The sequence below is a fragment of the Elephantulus edwardii genome, unplaced genomic scaffold (genome assembly GCF_000299155.1).
Source record: "Elephantulus edwardii isolate Elephantulus edwardi_28Jun2011 unplaced genomic scaffold, EleEdw1.0 scaffold00270, whole genome shotgun sequence".
Classification (NCBI taxonomy): Eukaryota; Metazoa; Chordata; class Mammalia; order Macroscelidea; family Macroscelididae; genus Elephantulus; species Elephantulus edwardii.
The window spans coordinates 2088910-2105803 of NW_006400020.1; positions in this window are offsets into that span (position 1 = coordinate 2088910).

Genomic DNA, 16894 nt, shown 5'->3' on the forward strand with positions numbered 1-16894 from the left:
AGCTATGGGTCGGTGTCAGCTCAACAGCACACAACATATTCCTCCCCCCTCATTCATTATAGAAAGTATATAAATTCTAAAAACTATGTAATCCAAGTGAAAGAAATCATTGAATTGACAAATGGAAAAACACTAAACCTTAAGCCATATTTATTTAAACTTATCAAATATATTTATACACTAAATTATAGCATGTAAGTATTTATGGAATTAACCAAAATTATTAAATGGAAAAGTCCTAAAAAGCACATATTAAAATTCTTGATGGTGATATTTACATACAAAATGAGTTGAGTATCAAATGGAAATATTTATAGAGAATTAATATTTTAAATGGTCTTCCAATACAGAGGATTTGCTTTGTGAAGCAAATAATAACATTAGATTGAATTACAAATAAATCAGACTCAAGTATTTTAATACTGATATTTAAGCATCATATAGACCCCAAAATAGTAAAAACAAAAAGCAAAACCCAAGAAACCTCAAAACTCTTTTCTGTCCAAAATCATATTATCAAATTAAACAGATGAAAGTGAAATCACTTGTCTGGAATGCATGAGTCAAAGTGGAACTGACAGTACACACCATTAAACTAGCATAAAAAAGTGAAATATAGTGCTCATTATTGGTTTTTTCCAGAATGAATACAGTTGAATTTGGGATGTTGCGAGTACCTGAAAAAATGCTAGTCAAAGAAGATTGATTTATGGCTAATGGTTTGTGTCAGCATGATTTAATACTATTGTATTATTGTCATATGCCAGTAAGTCAGAATCAACTGACCCCTCAGTGGGTTTCCAGAGGCTGTAAAATTGCACAGAAGGAGATTACCTTTTTCCCTGTGGAGCAGCTGGTGGATTTAAACCACCTGCCTTTGGGTTGGCAGCACAACTCCTTATCCACCAGGTCACCAAAGCTCCCTATGATCTAGTGTTGGAGCTATTAACACCTTACAACTCACACTCTATAGAATGATAAGAATGGTAATGAACAAAAATGAATTTTTTTTTCCTGGATAATCTAGACTCTCATGTAGTTTATTGTGGTAGGGGGAAAAAGACAAAGAAAGAGAAAGTCTGAGCCTTTCTAAATTAATCCTTCAGAGGCTGAAGAATGCGGGATGTTTCCCAGTCATCATACAAGTATTTGGTACTTAACTCTTCCACAAAAGCGATGCTCTTGTGGATTTCCTCTTCAGACTGTGTGAATTCAACGAGAGTCACAAATACTATGTGATGAGCATAAAACACCCTTTTCGAGAAATAAGAAATCTGCTATAGTAAAAATATTTCTTAAAACAAAATTTAAGAGGGCCAGGATAATTTTTGTACCAAAAAACCTTAAGTTTCATATATTCACAGACGTATCTATTTTACATAGGAATGTAATCTAAGGAAAGCATATGAGATAAGAGTAAATATTTACCAAGATGTTTATTTATTCAGCACTGTCATAATAATAAAAGTTTAACAATACTAAGAACTAGGTAAAATATAGTTTAACATGTTCCCCATAATAGAGTAGACCCTTATTAGTCTTAATTCATTAATCTTGAATAATTTATTAGTGTCTCATGGTACAGATAGTTAATTGTGCCGCTACTAAAAAAAAGGTTGGCAGGTGGAATTCATTCCCAGGGGACTGGAAGGAAAGGCTTGGCAAACAGCTTCTTAAAAGTCACAGCCTTAAGATCGACTGGAGCATAATTCACCTTTACAACCTAAAGTTTACTTATTAACAACTATTGTCTTAGGCGTCATCAAGTCCCCTATCCCTCATAGTGACTCTATGAACAACAGATCTGAACTTTGTCTTTATACCATCCACATCATCTTTGATATGCTCAAGTCCATTGTTACACTGTATCAATCCAACTTGCTGGGGATCTTCTTTCTCTGACACTCCACTTTTCCCAGCGTGATGTTCCCTTTCCACCTGTTAACAGCCCAATTCACCATCGTGGACTCTAAGAGTTGCCCATCCTCCAAGATAGACATTTGTTTTGTTGACAATCCAAGGGCGAGCAGTATTCTTTTCCAACCCAACTCAAAGGCAATGATTCTTCTTCAATAATCTTTAGTCTTTGTTCAACTTTCAGATACACAAGAAAAAAACTGAAAATGCTGTGGCTTGCATCAGGCACACTTTATTCTTTAAGGCAACATTCTTCTGCTTTAGCACCCTGGAGAGATATGTGACAGCAGATTTTCTCAATGCAACACGTCTTCTGATTTTCTGACCACTTCCACCATGGGTATTGGTTGTGGTGGATTCAAATAAAATGTAACTATTGACAACTTCAATCTTTTCTCCATCTACCACAATATTGTCTATTGGTCTAATAGTGAGGATTTTTGTATTCTTGACATTGAGATGTAATCAATCCTCAAGGTTGCATCCTTTGATCTTCTGCAGTAAGTGCTTTGAGATCTCTTCACTTTTGGTAAGCAACGTTGTGTCATCTGCTTAACACAGGTTGTTAGTGAGTTTCTCTCCAACCTCGATGTCATATTGTTCTTTACATAGTCCAGCATCTTAAATGATTTGTTCAGCCTACGGACTGAAGAGACATGGAAAAAGGAAAATAAAAACCAAACCCTAATAGATACCTTTTCTGATTTTAACCCATGCAGCATTCTCCTGCTGTTTGGACTACTTCTTCTCAATCTAGGTACAGCTTTCACACAAGCACAATAAGGTATTCTGGGACTCCCTTTCATTTCAATGTTAGCTGTAACTTGTTGTAATCCACTCAGTCAAATGACTTTGCACATTCAATAAAACACAAGTAAGTATCTTTTGGTATTCTGTTTTCAGCCGGGATCCATCTAACATCAGTAATGATTTTCCTGATGTCATGGCCACTTTGAAGCTAGTTATGCTGAGAAAGGCCAGGGTAAAGAAAGAAAGGAAAACCTTCAATGAGATTGACTGGCACAGTCAACAATGAGCTTGATCATGACAGAGACTGAGAGGAAAGTACAGGATAGAGTTAAGATTTAGACCTGTTGTTCAGAGTTGCTATGAGTTTTAGCAGACTCGATAACACCCAACAACAACATAAGCCAAGTAGCTGTTCTACAGTCAGTAAACAGAGAAAAGAGACACATTTCTTGCCCTGAAAATAACCCATAATGGATTGAGAGAAACAGATAATTCAAGAAAGGAAATTATATTGTAAAATTTTATGAAAGAGGAAAAAAAAAAGAAGAAGATACTCGGCTTTTGGAAGTTCAATGCCGCTTTTGAAAAAGAAAAACAAAACACACTCACGTAGAAGATACATTGAAAACGAATTAAAAAATTACAGTATAGTTATTTAACTTCTTAATAAATAAAAGCAGGTGACAGCCTGATTTGCCATGTGGCAATAAGAGATAGCATGGCTATTTCTGTATAAAACTCACATCTACAAAACATACTGATTGTGTTACAAGCAAGGATAAGTCTTAAAAGTAGCAAGTTATGGCTTCAAACTATTTGTGCAAGCAAACTCTTTTGTTTTTTATTTTTTTTTATTTTTGCTAGCAAACTCTTATACTTCCTGTCAATATAACTTGGAAAATTAACTTCATATTATGAACTCATCAGCATACTTTCCTCCAATTGTTTTGCCCCTAATATAAATGGAACTACTGCCTTTTGATTATGGAGAAAGAAAGTTACTAGAACAAACAATCTTTTTAGGAGGTCGCTCTTGCTCCAGTCAGCCCCCCGAGGCATGGACGTAGTGCTTTTGTTGCTATAGTTAAATGCCATTGACTAGGACTCAGAGCAACCCTACAAAGAACAGATCTGAACCTTGACTTCTGCAGTGCTATCCTCACTGTTTCTGATATGTTCAAACTCAATGTTATAGTCACTGTGTTGTTGTTGGTCTTCCTCTCTTTCTCTCATCCTCTACCTTTCTCAGCATGATGCTTTTTTCCAAAGTCATTTTTCCCTGACTACATGTCCAAAGTAAATGAGACAGTTTTACACCTAAGGAACCCTTTGTTGCATTGCATTTCTTCCAAGACAGACTGATGGATTTTTTTTGTAGTTCATGGAATATTCAATACCTTTCATCAACACTACAATGCAGTCAGGCAGACTAATGTAGGTTCTTCTGAGGTCAGCAGAAACTCTGCCCCAGGTTAGGTGTCTCAACCCTTGACATTATCTTCAATGCACCCTAGACCAGAAGAGGTTCTACTTGTGACCTGGGTCACTACTCAGATGAGCAGAAATTCTGATCTAACTAGGTACACCAACTTGAGTCTTCTGTTGGGCTGGCAAATACACTGCTCCAGGACCGACAAATTGTCTTCTATTTCCCATAACATGTGTATTCATTTTCTGGTATTTGTTGTATAGCTTGTTCCAATAGGTATAGTCCTTGTCTCTCAGTTTGCTGTACTAGAAAGTCTTAAGTGTTGCCGTGATGCTGGAAGCCATGCTATGGGGATTTCAAATACAAGCAGGGTCACTCATGATGGACAGGTTTCAGTCCAGTTTCCAGATTAAACAGCATTGCTGCTGGGAATGTGAAAACGGAGAGGTAGAGCAAATGCAGGGCCAAGAGAACAATACAGGAACTGAAGGTGAAGAGGCAGCTTTGATAGCTGTCACCTAAACCAGCATTTCCTATCAATACATATATCATCAACAAACACTGGACAGACACATCAAAGACAGTGAAATATTGCTGTTGAGAATGCAAGATGGAACATCCACTATGGAAAGCGGTCTAGTGTTTTTTTAAAAAAATTGGAAATAGAAGTACCATTTACCCAGCAAATCCACTACTGGGAATATACACTAATGAAACCAGAGCCATAGTCTATGTGTTTCCTACTGCCAAAGGGGCCCTTTAGAGTAGTGAGAGAAGATCTTCACCCTGAAACCCACAGCGTCTCTTTTCAGCAGGAAGTAGCTAAGAGAATACGCCATCCCCTTTTCCTTATGACTCAGGGTGAAGTCTCTCTCAGGGAGGAGTGATAGGGAATGGCAAAGGACACACTGACAAAGAAGATTAATCAGAACTGGCTTTGACAAGCACTGTGGCATTTGGACAAGAACAAACTGGGAGGAGGGTAGAGAGAATAGTGCAACAATGAATGAGTGGAAGCCCAAAATCTCTGTAAATGTTTATGAAAATTAATAAAATATAATTATAGAAAAAAAAACCAAAACAAAACAAAAAAAAGAAACCAGAGCCATGACTCAAGTAGACGTATGCACACCCATCTTTATTGCTGCATTATTCACAGTAGCAAAGAGATGGAAGCAACCCAAGTGTCCATCAATAACTAAAAAGAAAATGTATAAATGTAAATTATATTTTAAAAATAAATGTTATATATAAATATGTATTTATATACAAATATAAATAAATGGGCGGATAGAAAAACTGAGTCAGTTTCAACTTGACAGCAAACAAGTGAGTAAACATTAAAGATTAAAATGTTTCAAAATAGTGATTATGAGATCACCGAATCATGTGGAGTAAAAAAATATTTATCATAAATAGACCAAGGACAGAACTCTGAATTTATAAATCAGTTCAGAAATTTATTTCTAGTTTTTAATTGTCCAGACCTCTGTTGTTGCCTGTCATTGAGTGTGAACAGACTCATAGCTGAACCTCAAAAAGTATTCAGAGGCAATAATTGCATGGGAGGAGCCTGCCCATTTTTTTCCCACAGAGTGGTTAGTGGATTTAAACTAATTGCCTCTGAGTTGGCAGCACAACTCCTTAACCCCTAAGCCATGAGAGCTCCCTGTGTTCAGATACTGCTTTTATTGCTAGGTGCCACTGAGCTGCTGCAACCCTATGGATAGAAACCTTGCTCTGTCCTGTGCCATCCTAAACATCTCTGATCCACTCAAGCCCATTGTTATGGTCACTGCACCAATCTGCCTTTTCAGGGTCTTCGTCTTTTTCTGATCTTCCACCTTTTCCAGCCTGATGGCTATTCCAAAATTGGCCCCTCCTCAGAACATGCCCTGAGTATGTAAACAAAGTTTCACTGTCCTTGACTCTAAGGAATGCTTTGGTTGTTGAAATAACACTCTTAGATAAAATAAGTTTAAAAAGAACAAGTTGGGAGAATAGTAGTGGTACTTCTGACTTATCCATTATCTACAAAATGATGAAATGGGAAACTTAAGGGGTATTCCTTGCTAAAAAATTTAACATTTTAATTAAAGAAAAAGAATCCACAAAAATTTCTGCAAAATTGTCTAGTGAGCAAGTTGCCTTGGACATGAAAAATAAATTCATGCATAATTTCTTTTAGGAACTTGTCAATTATAAAATTAGGTATAAGCTGAAAAAAATCTTAAAATGTAAAATGACAAACAGAATTTTTTTTTTTACATTATACATACTGCTGTTTTGATGTTTCCAGAGAGTGTGGGCCTCCCTATTGTTAAGATACATGAGAACATGAGATAAGGTTCTGATAGCTGCTTTATGCCCAGCTTCGTGATAGTCTTTGTTACAGTTTGCCTTTGATATCACTACAAAGTTGAAAAGTGAAAATTTAAACAACTTTGACATGTATGTGTTCACAGAAGAGGATGATCTGTCTACAACATATAAAATAATTCACATTTTCTTTTTCAGCAAGAAAAAAAAATTTTTACTTGCATGAGTAAGTTATATTAACAGCAAGAAGATTGTGGTACAATATAGAAACTCCTGACAGACTAATAGTCCTAATTTTGGTTGGGTTCACCTCTTCAGTAGAAAAGATAGTAATAATATGTTGGGTGGAAATAATAAAGAATAATTTATATGAACTATAAATCGGACAAACGGAATCCAAAATTAGAAAATTAGAGCTATGGATTGGTTTAATAATAATTCATAATTGGATACTCTGAGTTTATGAGTTAAATTCTCACATTGTGTCTATCTGTTTGGAAATTAGACTAGATACAAATATAAACAATAAGAAAGGCAACTCAATATTTGAATAAAGATTTTCTTTGAAACTGCTCTCAAATTTAACATTTATCCTTTAGTAAGATTTAGTTTAATATAAAATAGAGTATGTGCCAACACGTGCCCTAAGAAAAGATTAAGTGGTTTATGCCATCTCTAATTTATTTTTATTCATCATGGCAATTTAGACAATTACAATGATCTCTAATTTCTAATTAGAAAAAGAAAAAGAAATCAACAGCTGGATGCAAGAGAAATCCAAAATTCTTATTTATTTTCATTTAACTAAATTGCCTTGCCATACTAAAAAAACATTTTTGTAAAGGTTAAATAAAGTATTTCATGGCAACCGCTGCTTCTTAGTGCCTGTATAACACGAAACATGAGCCAGCCAACGTTGTGCAAGTTGGTTTTCTTTCCCAGTAAAAGAATGTGGTCTCTAAGACCTTGTCCTAACTCATTTTATCCCCAAGTGTAAGTCAAGCAAGTCAAATATGAACTAATGCCTGAAGGGAAGTCCTTGACTCCAAAAGTATGGATTATTTCACATTTATCTTACAATCTGGTCTCAGAGTTCTTAAAATTCGCTAACTTGGCAAGTTAGGAATTATCATGAGAAATGAAATAATTTCATAACTATGAAGTCATCCAACATTCCATGCATCTGACATTCATTGGGCTTGGCCATGTTGTGGGCATTATTCTGACCTTTAGATAATAAGCTGCTCAATATCCTGCTCCGAATGGAAATAATTAAAAAGTGCCACAGTATAATAGGTATGCCATTGTCTTTAATAAAGTTAATGCTTTTGTTACACAGTCTTGTGGTAATAAGTTATGATTAAAGACAATCACATTATGTACGCTGAGATCTTTACAGCATTCTTAATCAGTATTTCCCATTACTTAAAAATGGCAAAGCACCATGCTTTAATGGCCCAGCTGCATTCCCTTTCTCCAAACACTCTGTATTAAAGTTCACATTTAAAATCATTTCAGTTGAGGACCTTTATGTTTAGACATCAAGAACTCACATTTGCAAAGTGTTCACTTGTGGGAAGCCTTTGAATGTCTTGTAGAAAGCTTAAGGAATCTTCAGTACATTTTTCTCCAAAGCGGTATTTCAATTTGGACAATTTATTGCCAGAGGAGAGACAGAGAGATCATTAGCAGCACGAGCAGTCATTCCTTTGGGTGCTTCAGAGTTGAACTACTTTCTAGTCATTCTCTTTCACACAGAAAACTCCAGAAATTGACTCTGGGACTGAGTAAAGTGCCCTGTCAGAGTTCTACCTTTGCCATTTCTTCGGAGAAATTTTGAAAGTCCTGACTAGGTCACAATGCAAACCATTACTATGGAAAAAACTTTGATACACAGAGGAAAAGAAAATTCAGTCTTAAACTCTGACTCTGCAGTAAACTGATTTCCCAATAGCAAGTGAAAAAATGTCAAATACGCCAGCTCCCTCCACTAGCTCCTTAACAACCCAAACTGCTAGGGGCCTTTACATCAATGACTTCAGGAGGCACCATAAGCTCCCGCAGAGAACGCAAATTTCTAGGAAGCCCTGATGACAATAAAAATATTTTGAGTGAGAAAAAAAGAGGTTGAGCCTGCAGTTTCTTCATTTGCTATTTCGATTACGACTTAAAACGGAAATACAAATGTAGCTGATGGTCACTGGGTGGCAGGTTTCGGGTACTCAAATGGAGTCACTGTTTACAGAATATTTTGGATTAAAATCTTTGCCAGATGGTCCCAAGAAGTGTTTACCTCACTGTTGAATTTAGCTATCTTAATGTCAGCAACAATAAAAAGAAGCTTGTTACTGCCACAGGGGAGCAGAGACATAAAATCTTTCCTCCTCAAATAAAACTGCTAGCTGTGGACAGCTATGCCCCGCAACCGTGAGGAGGATATTGTAGGTTTCTGGGAAACTATTTCCAGGGTGAGAGAAAGTAAAAATGGGGCAAATGTAGCCTGTAATGAAGTCTACTTTTTATAGATGCTGCTGTTGGTGCTTATTATCCTTGAGTTGAGCATGACACATAGCAACCCTATGAACAGAAGGCCTGAAGACCGTCTTCAGCTATTGACTTTTATCAAAGTTCATAGAGTTTCGGGAGGCAAGTTGTTTAGGAAGTGAATGCCACTCTCCATGTACTTTTAGTTTATGACAAGCAGTAAGAATTTTTCAGTACCTAAACACAAAGGATTAAATAAAATAGATATGAAAGTTGACCCTGTTTTAGAGTATACTTAATCCTTTCTTTTTTTTCTATAATTATATTTTATTAATTTTCATAAACATTTACAGAGATTTTGGGTTTCCATTCATTCATTGTTGCACTATTCTCTCTACCTTCCTCCCAGTTTGTTCTTGTCCAAATGCCACAGTGCTTGTCAAAGCCAGTTCTGATTAATCTCCTTTGTCGGTGTGTCCTTTGCCATTCCCTATCACTCCTCCCTGAGAGAGACTTCACCCTGAGTCATAAGGAAAAGGGGATGGCGTATTCTCTTAGCTACTTCCTGCTGAAAAGGGACGCTGTGGGTTTCAGGGTGAAGATCTTCTCTCACTACTCTAAAGGGCCCCTTTGGCAGTAGGAGGCATCTGTTTCACACTGTTCATTAAAGAGGTTAAAGGTGCAAAATGAAGAAGAGGAGCTATTCCTCAGAATATTTTTCTTTCTCATAGCTGTTAAGTTTGAAGGGACTCTTATCAGATCACCACCCACCACCCCCAAATTGAGTTTTTCAAGGCTGTAAATTGCAAAGCAGATTGCCTCTCTGTCTCTTCAAGAGCCCCGATGGATTTCAGTAACCAGAGAGGAGGGAGCTTTGGCTTAGCACTGAAACTTCTTACACACAATGGTCCCGGAGCTTCAAAATAGGCTGCTGATGTGTGAGCAACAGGTCTGACCCTTCCCCTTGCCATATTCTGAACTATTATTACCATCTCTGCCAAGCTCAAGACCACTGTTGCAGTCATTGTGTCAATTCATCTTGTTGAAGGTCTTCCTCTCTTTTGCTTCCCTTCTACCTTTCCCAGAATGATTTCCCCCCCCAAAAATAGGTCCCTATGATAACATGTCTGAAATATGTGATATAACATTTCTACATTCTTACCTCTAAAAAGCACCATGGTTATTCTTTCCCCAAAGACAGATTTGTTTGTTCTTTTGGCAGTATATGCTATATTCAGAACTCTTCACCACTACCACAATTCCAAGGCATTGATTCATCTTATGTCATCCTTATTCACTGTCCAACCTTCAGATCTATAGGGAACACCATGGACATTAAGAATATTCTGGTCTTTAAACTGATGATATCTTTGCTCGTTAGCACTTTAGAGAGGTCCATGATGGCACATTTTCCCAATGCAACACACCTTTTGGTTTCTTGACTGCTATCGCCATGGGTGTTGATCGTGGATCCTAGTAAAATTATTTCATTGACAATGTCAGTCTTTTTCCATCCATCATCATTCCATTCCCTGTGGAATACGCCACCAGAACTCTCAAGCAGGATATAGGGTTCGATATTGTGGGCAAAGACTTTATCCTGCCCCCCTTTTACTCCAATCAAGTTACCTTCTAAACCTGTATTCATATACACCCTTTCCTCTTTAACTTCTATCTCAAAGTTGAGGGAAGTAGACCCTTGTAAATTTACAAATTCTCTGTAGAAACTCCAATGGAGAGAAAAGTCCAGCTCTTAACCTTGACAAGAATGGGAATCTCAGAACTCCTCATTGTGCTCATGGAAAACCTATACCAGGACCAGCAGGAGGCAGTAGTCAGAGCAGAGCAAGGAAACATGACATAGTTAAAATCAGAAAAGGAGCGTGTCAGGGATGTATCCTATCTCCATATCTTTTCAATTTGCATGCAGAAAATATCATCCAACAGGCTGAACTTTATGAGGAGGAATATGGCATCAGGACTGAAGATTCACCAACAACCTGTTTTATGATGATGACACAATTTTACTTGCCAAAAATGAGGAGAACCTGAAACATTTTCTGTAGAGGATCAAGGACTATAGTCTGCAATACAAACTGAAGGGTAACATCAAGAAAACCAGTGGTGAACATTGTCACATCTGGGCCAATTTGCAGCATCATGATAGATGGAGAAGAGAACAAGATTGTCAACAATTTCAGCTTACTCAGTCCCACAATTAACACTCTAGGCACCAGCAGTCAGAAAATCAGAAGACAAATTGTATTAGGAAAATCTGCTGCCAGAAACCTCTTCAGAGTGCTGAAGAGCAAGGATGTTCATTTGGAGACTAAGGTTTAGCTGAGGTCTTCACAATTACTTGCCATGCATCAGAGGGCTGGATAATGACCAAGGATGACAGAAGAAGAGTTGATGTCTTTGAACTATGGTGCTGGACAAGAGTATTGAACAAACCATGGACTGCCAAAAGAATTAACAGATATGCTTTAGAGAGGGTGAACCCAAGCTGCTCCTTGGAGGCAAGGATTTCGAGGCTCAACCTCACATAGTTTGGGTCCGTAGCCAAAAGGGATCAGTCTTTGCAGAAGGCTATCAAGCTTGAAAGGGTTGAAGGACAATGCTGGAGAGGAAGACCCTGGATAAGATAGACTGACACAATAATTACGGTAATGAGGATAGGTGTTTCCGAGATAGTTAAGACTGGCTCAGGAAAGAGCAGGGTTCAGAGACACTGTGCACAGGGTTGCTATGAGTCATAGTCAACTCAACGGCACAGAGCAACAAAGGACTTCTTGTTGTGCTGCAACCCTGAAGGTACATGGTTCAAATCCACCAGCTGCTCTGCAGAAGAAGAACTGGCAATCTTCTCCTGTGTGATTAACTGTTTTTGAAAATCTGCTGAAGGGTCAACTATGGGTTGCTGCTGACTTGACGACACACAACAACAGAAGGTAGCAGAAGTGACACTGTGAGAGTATTGAGCCTGAGCTCAAGAGGCCCTACAATCTTCGCCTTTAATCTCTTCCGACTTGATTCTCATGTGAAGAAGCCTGGGCTAGTCTACTGGGGAGGTCACAAGGAAAATCAAGGCACCCTAATTGGCAGCCTGCCCACTATCAGATAGGTGAGACCATCTTCGCTCACTTAGTCCCAGCTGGCCTGTCAGCTGCTTGAGTGAGCACAGGAGACCAGCAGAAGCACCTCTTTGCTATGTGCACTTAGGTTTCTGACCAACAGAATCAGAGTTCTAAATATTTCTTCTTAAGCCACTAAGTTGTTGAGACTAGTTTATTGATTAGCAAGGATTATCTGATCTCTCACCAAATGAAGTCAACCTCTCTGTGATCACTTTTTCCTGCTTTTCACCTCCAGATCTGGGACTGTTAAGTCTTTCTCTCTCTGGAATTGCTGTCTATTTATTCTCCTATATGAAAAGGCCTGTTCCCCTCATCTTAAACCATTTCTAGATCATGCCACTTTCTCTAGGTAACACTCAATTAACAACAACAACAAAAAAAAACCAACCAAAATACCCCCACAAAACCTAACACCCAGGCTTTTCCTTTGTATTTTTTCACTCCCATTCGTTTGGCATCGGGAAATATGGAAAATTCTATTCCTATATAGATTCTTTTTGCTTTTGGAACACCTTTACGGCCTCGTTTTCCTTTATGCTTTGATTTTCCACTTCTCTCTTATTCTCCACTGGATCATCTTCCTCAGCCGAAACTAGAATTACTGGTCCTTAGGAGTAATAATCTCCAAGACAGCCTGAATGATTCTACTTATTTATTTTCTTTTGTTGCACATTTTCTTTTCCCCACACTTAGGAATACACCCCTGATTCCAGATTGTTGGCATATGTACAATGCCTAATCTTATATTCCTTTTGAACAGTTCTTCCTCTCATCTGTTCTCCAGCAGTGTTCCTTATCTATCCACATTCCTCCCATTCTCTGCCCCCCCATCTGTCCTATTTTATAACAGCAGTATTATACAGTATTTGTCCTTTTGTGACTGAGATATTTCACTCAGCATAAAATCCTTCAGGCTCCCCCATGTTGTGTAATGCTTTATAAGTCTGTGGTTTTTCAGTGCTGCATAATATTCCATTGTGTGAATATACCATAGTTTTTTCTGTCCATTCTTTTATCAATAGGAAGTTAGGTTCTTTCCATCTCTTAGCTACTGTGAATAACATAGCAACATGGCTGTGCATACATCTGCCTGAGTCATGGCTCTGGCTTCTTTAGGGTATATTCCCAGTAGTGAAATTGTTGATGCAAATGGTATTTTTGTTTCCAACTTTATGAGAAAACACCTAGTGGCTGTACCTTTTAACATTTCCACCATCTGTGAATAAGAATTTCAATTTTTCCAGGACCTTGCCAGCATGTGTTGTTTGTTGTCCTCTTGAACTTTACTATTGTTGCGGGGGTGAGAGGATATGTCACAGTTGTTTTGATTTGTGTCTATCTAACAGCTAGGGATTTTGAACATTTCTTCATGTGTTTGTTTGCCATCTGAATTTCTTCTTCGGTGAAGTATCTATTTATATCTTGTGCCCATTTTGTGATTGGGTTGTTTATCTTTTTCTTGTTAAGGTTCTGGAGTATTGTATACATTTTAGATATAAGTCCCTTATCAGGTATATCATTGCCAAATATTTTTCCCTAATCTGTGTGTTTTCTTCTTACCCTGTTAGAGAAGTTTTTTGATAGGGATAGGGATTTGATTCTTAGAAGATCTCATTCACCTCTTTTATTCTTTCCTGGTTGTTGGGAGCCTAAATGATTCTTGCCTCTGGGTTCTTGAAACTTCGTGTCATTCCTTTCCACATAGAACAGGGCTGACCAGTGTAGCCACTAATGAGTGCAGGGATCCAAGGGGAGGATGGCACTTAAAAATAGGGTCACACAATTTGATGGGTAGAGGGAGGGCTGGGTAAAGGAAAGCGTAAATATCCAGTATGAAATACAATGTATATGAACTTTATGATATTTGAAAGTAAATCAGTATAAAAACAACAGCAGCAAAAGACAGTGAATGACTGCTGAGGACAGGCCACAGAAATACTGGCAATGAGAATTCTCAAGCTAATATAAGGGGAACTTTATGTAGGGAGGATCCAAGCCCTACTGCTAATATCCATGTGCATAGGTCTCCTGTACAAGGTAAGCTTAGAAAACTGCTGTGTTGACAACCACCTCATCAGAGACTGTGAGCTAGACTCATGCAGTCAAATCATTCCTGAATTTCACAACAAAGGTATAACCCTTGAAACAATGAGAGGTGTCCTCAAGCTAGCTCTTACTGATTGGAGATTCCTGGCACAACTGAGGAATTACCAAGCTGATTGTTAAACACCTGGTGCTTGACAGTGCTTACCCTGAAAGTACTTAAATCTCAAAAGCAAGGCTTCCCTTAATGTCACTACCACCCTATGAGCTAGTTTACCAGCATAGCACAACGCCAACAGTTCTTCAGATCTACCAAGAAACCTTGAATTCCCTTGAACATAATGATGTTGTTGTTATGTGCTGCCAAGTCACCTGTGACTCACAGTGACCCTATGCACAACAGCTCTGCACCCTGTTCTATCCTGAGCCAACCTATTGTCTCTGACACACCTACTTCCACTACCCCAGTCTCACTGAGGGTCTTCCTCTCCTGTGCTGTCCCTCTACCCTCCCAAGCATAATGCCCCTCTCCAAGGACTGGTCACTCCTTGCAACATGCCCCAAGTATGTCAGATGAAGCTTCAGAATCCTTGCTTCCAAGGAACAGCTTGGTTTCACCCTCTTCAGGATGAACCTGTTTGTTTTCTTAGCAGTTCATGGTATATCCAGTACTCTTCTCCAGTACCACAGCTCAAAGGCATCAATTCTTCTAACATACCTAGTCACTGTCTAGCTTTCTGATGCATAGCATATAACTGTGAAGACCACAGCCAGAATAAGGCACACCTTAGTCTCCAGACTGACACCACTGCTCTTCAGTACTCTGGAGATGTCCCTGACAGCACTTTCCCAATAAAATTCGTCTTCTGATATCCTGGCTGTTGGTACCAAGAGTGTCAAATGTGGAGCCTAGGAAATGGAAGCTGTTAACAATCCCAATGTCTTCACCATTTATCATGATGCTGCCAACAGGACCAATGGTGAGAATCCTGTTTGCTTGATGTTGAGCTCCAATCCAAATTAAAGGCTGCAGTCCTTGACCTTCTGCAGCAAGTGCTTCAGGTCCTACTCAGTTTCAGCAAGCAAGTTTGTGTCATCTGCATAATGCAGGTTGTTGAGTCTTCCTCCAATCCTGATGCCACACTCCTCATAGAGCTCAGCCTCCCAGTTGATCTGTTCCATATATAGACTGAAAAGGCACAGAGATAAGACACATCCCTGGCATATACCCTTCCTGATTTTAAACCATGTGTGTTTTCTTGCTCTGTTCTGATGACTGCCTCCTGGTCCAAGTATAGCTTTTGCATAAGAACAATCAAGTGTTCTAGGACTCCCATTCTTCTCAGAGTCAGCCACAGTTTGTTGTGATCCACACATCATAATACATTGTTTATATTTCCTTCCTTGCTTTGCCTGCCATAAAGTAAAAATAAAGGTTTATTGCACCTTAGAAATCAGGCCTCATGGAAATCTGTATTTGACCTTTCCAGGTACAGACATTATGCTGTGTGTTATCACTGCCTTAAATGTGCTTTGTACAGCAAATACGTTCTCTCATGGCCTTTACCTCTTGCAGCTGGCACCACGGACTCTACGCTGTAGCCAAATGAGTCAAGTTCCCCAGCCGTGCCACATTGTTTCATGCTTCTGTGGTTTTCACACATGTTGATCCCTTTATCTGGAACACCCTTCCTCACTTCGTTGGCCTAAGTTTTAATTTAATGCTAAAATTTAATACAATATCCTTTCTGCCAGGAAGCCTTGCCAGATTCCCATCCTTGTGTCAGATTTGGAAATTTTTTTCCTTGGGTTTACATTAAGATTTTGTTCATATCCAGATGCTCTTGATTTTACTTCTCAATTCTCTCACTTTTCTTCCCTGTTTCTCCCCACCTTGATCTACTTACATCATTTCTCTGTCTTGAACTACTGTGATGATATCCTGATAGACACTAGTCATGTCTAAAATTATTTGTTTACTTTTCTCTTTTATTAGATAATAAACTCCAAAGAGTATATATACATATTTAATCACTGATAATATACAATAACAGGAAAATAAGAAAGAATAAGGAACAATAAGAAAAGTACTCTAAGCTTTAGTCTACCAGATAGATGTGGGGAATGGGAGGTGTAGGCCACATAGCAACTGGTAATTGAGAAAAACATACTACAACATGGAGTGAAGGTCGTCATTCTTTTTTTGTTTTGCTCATCACCTTTTATTTGCTATATATTTCCTCTTCAACCAACTTAACATAAGCCTATTATCTAGTAACTAATTTTCTTCCCTCCTTCTCCATCTTCCCACCCCTGCTAACCATCAGAGAATGTTTCTTCCTGTGAATAAACTTATCCTTAACATTTTTTATAATGGTCTCACAGAATATGTATCCTTTCATAACTGACTCATTTCACTGAGCTTAATGTCCTCTAGGTTTATTCATATATGTATCCTTTCTTGAATGACTGCTTATTCTTTAGTCTTCCATAATATTCCATTGTATGGATGTATCACAGTTTATTTGTGCATCCACTGATAGGTACTTAGATCCCTGCTATTGTAGATAATGCTGCTATGAACATGGGTGTGCATATTATCTATTTGTGTCACAGTTCTTATTTCTCTAGGATACATGTCTAGTAATGAGATTCCTGAATCAACTGGAGTTTCTATTTCCAATTTTTTAAGGCACACTGTTTTCCATAGTGGTTACACAATTTTATAATCCCCCCCCACCCCCCGCCGTGTATGAGTTGTAATCTCTCCATATCCTTGCCAGCATTTGTTGTTTATTGTCTCACTGAACTCTAC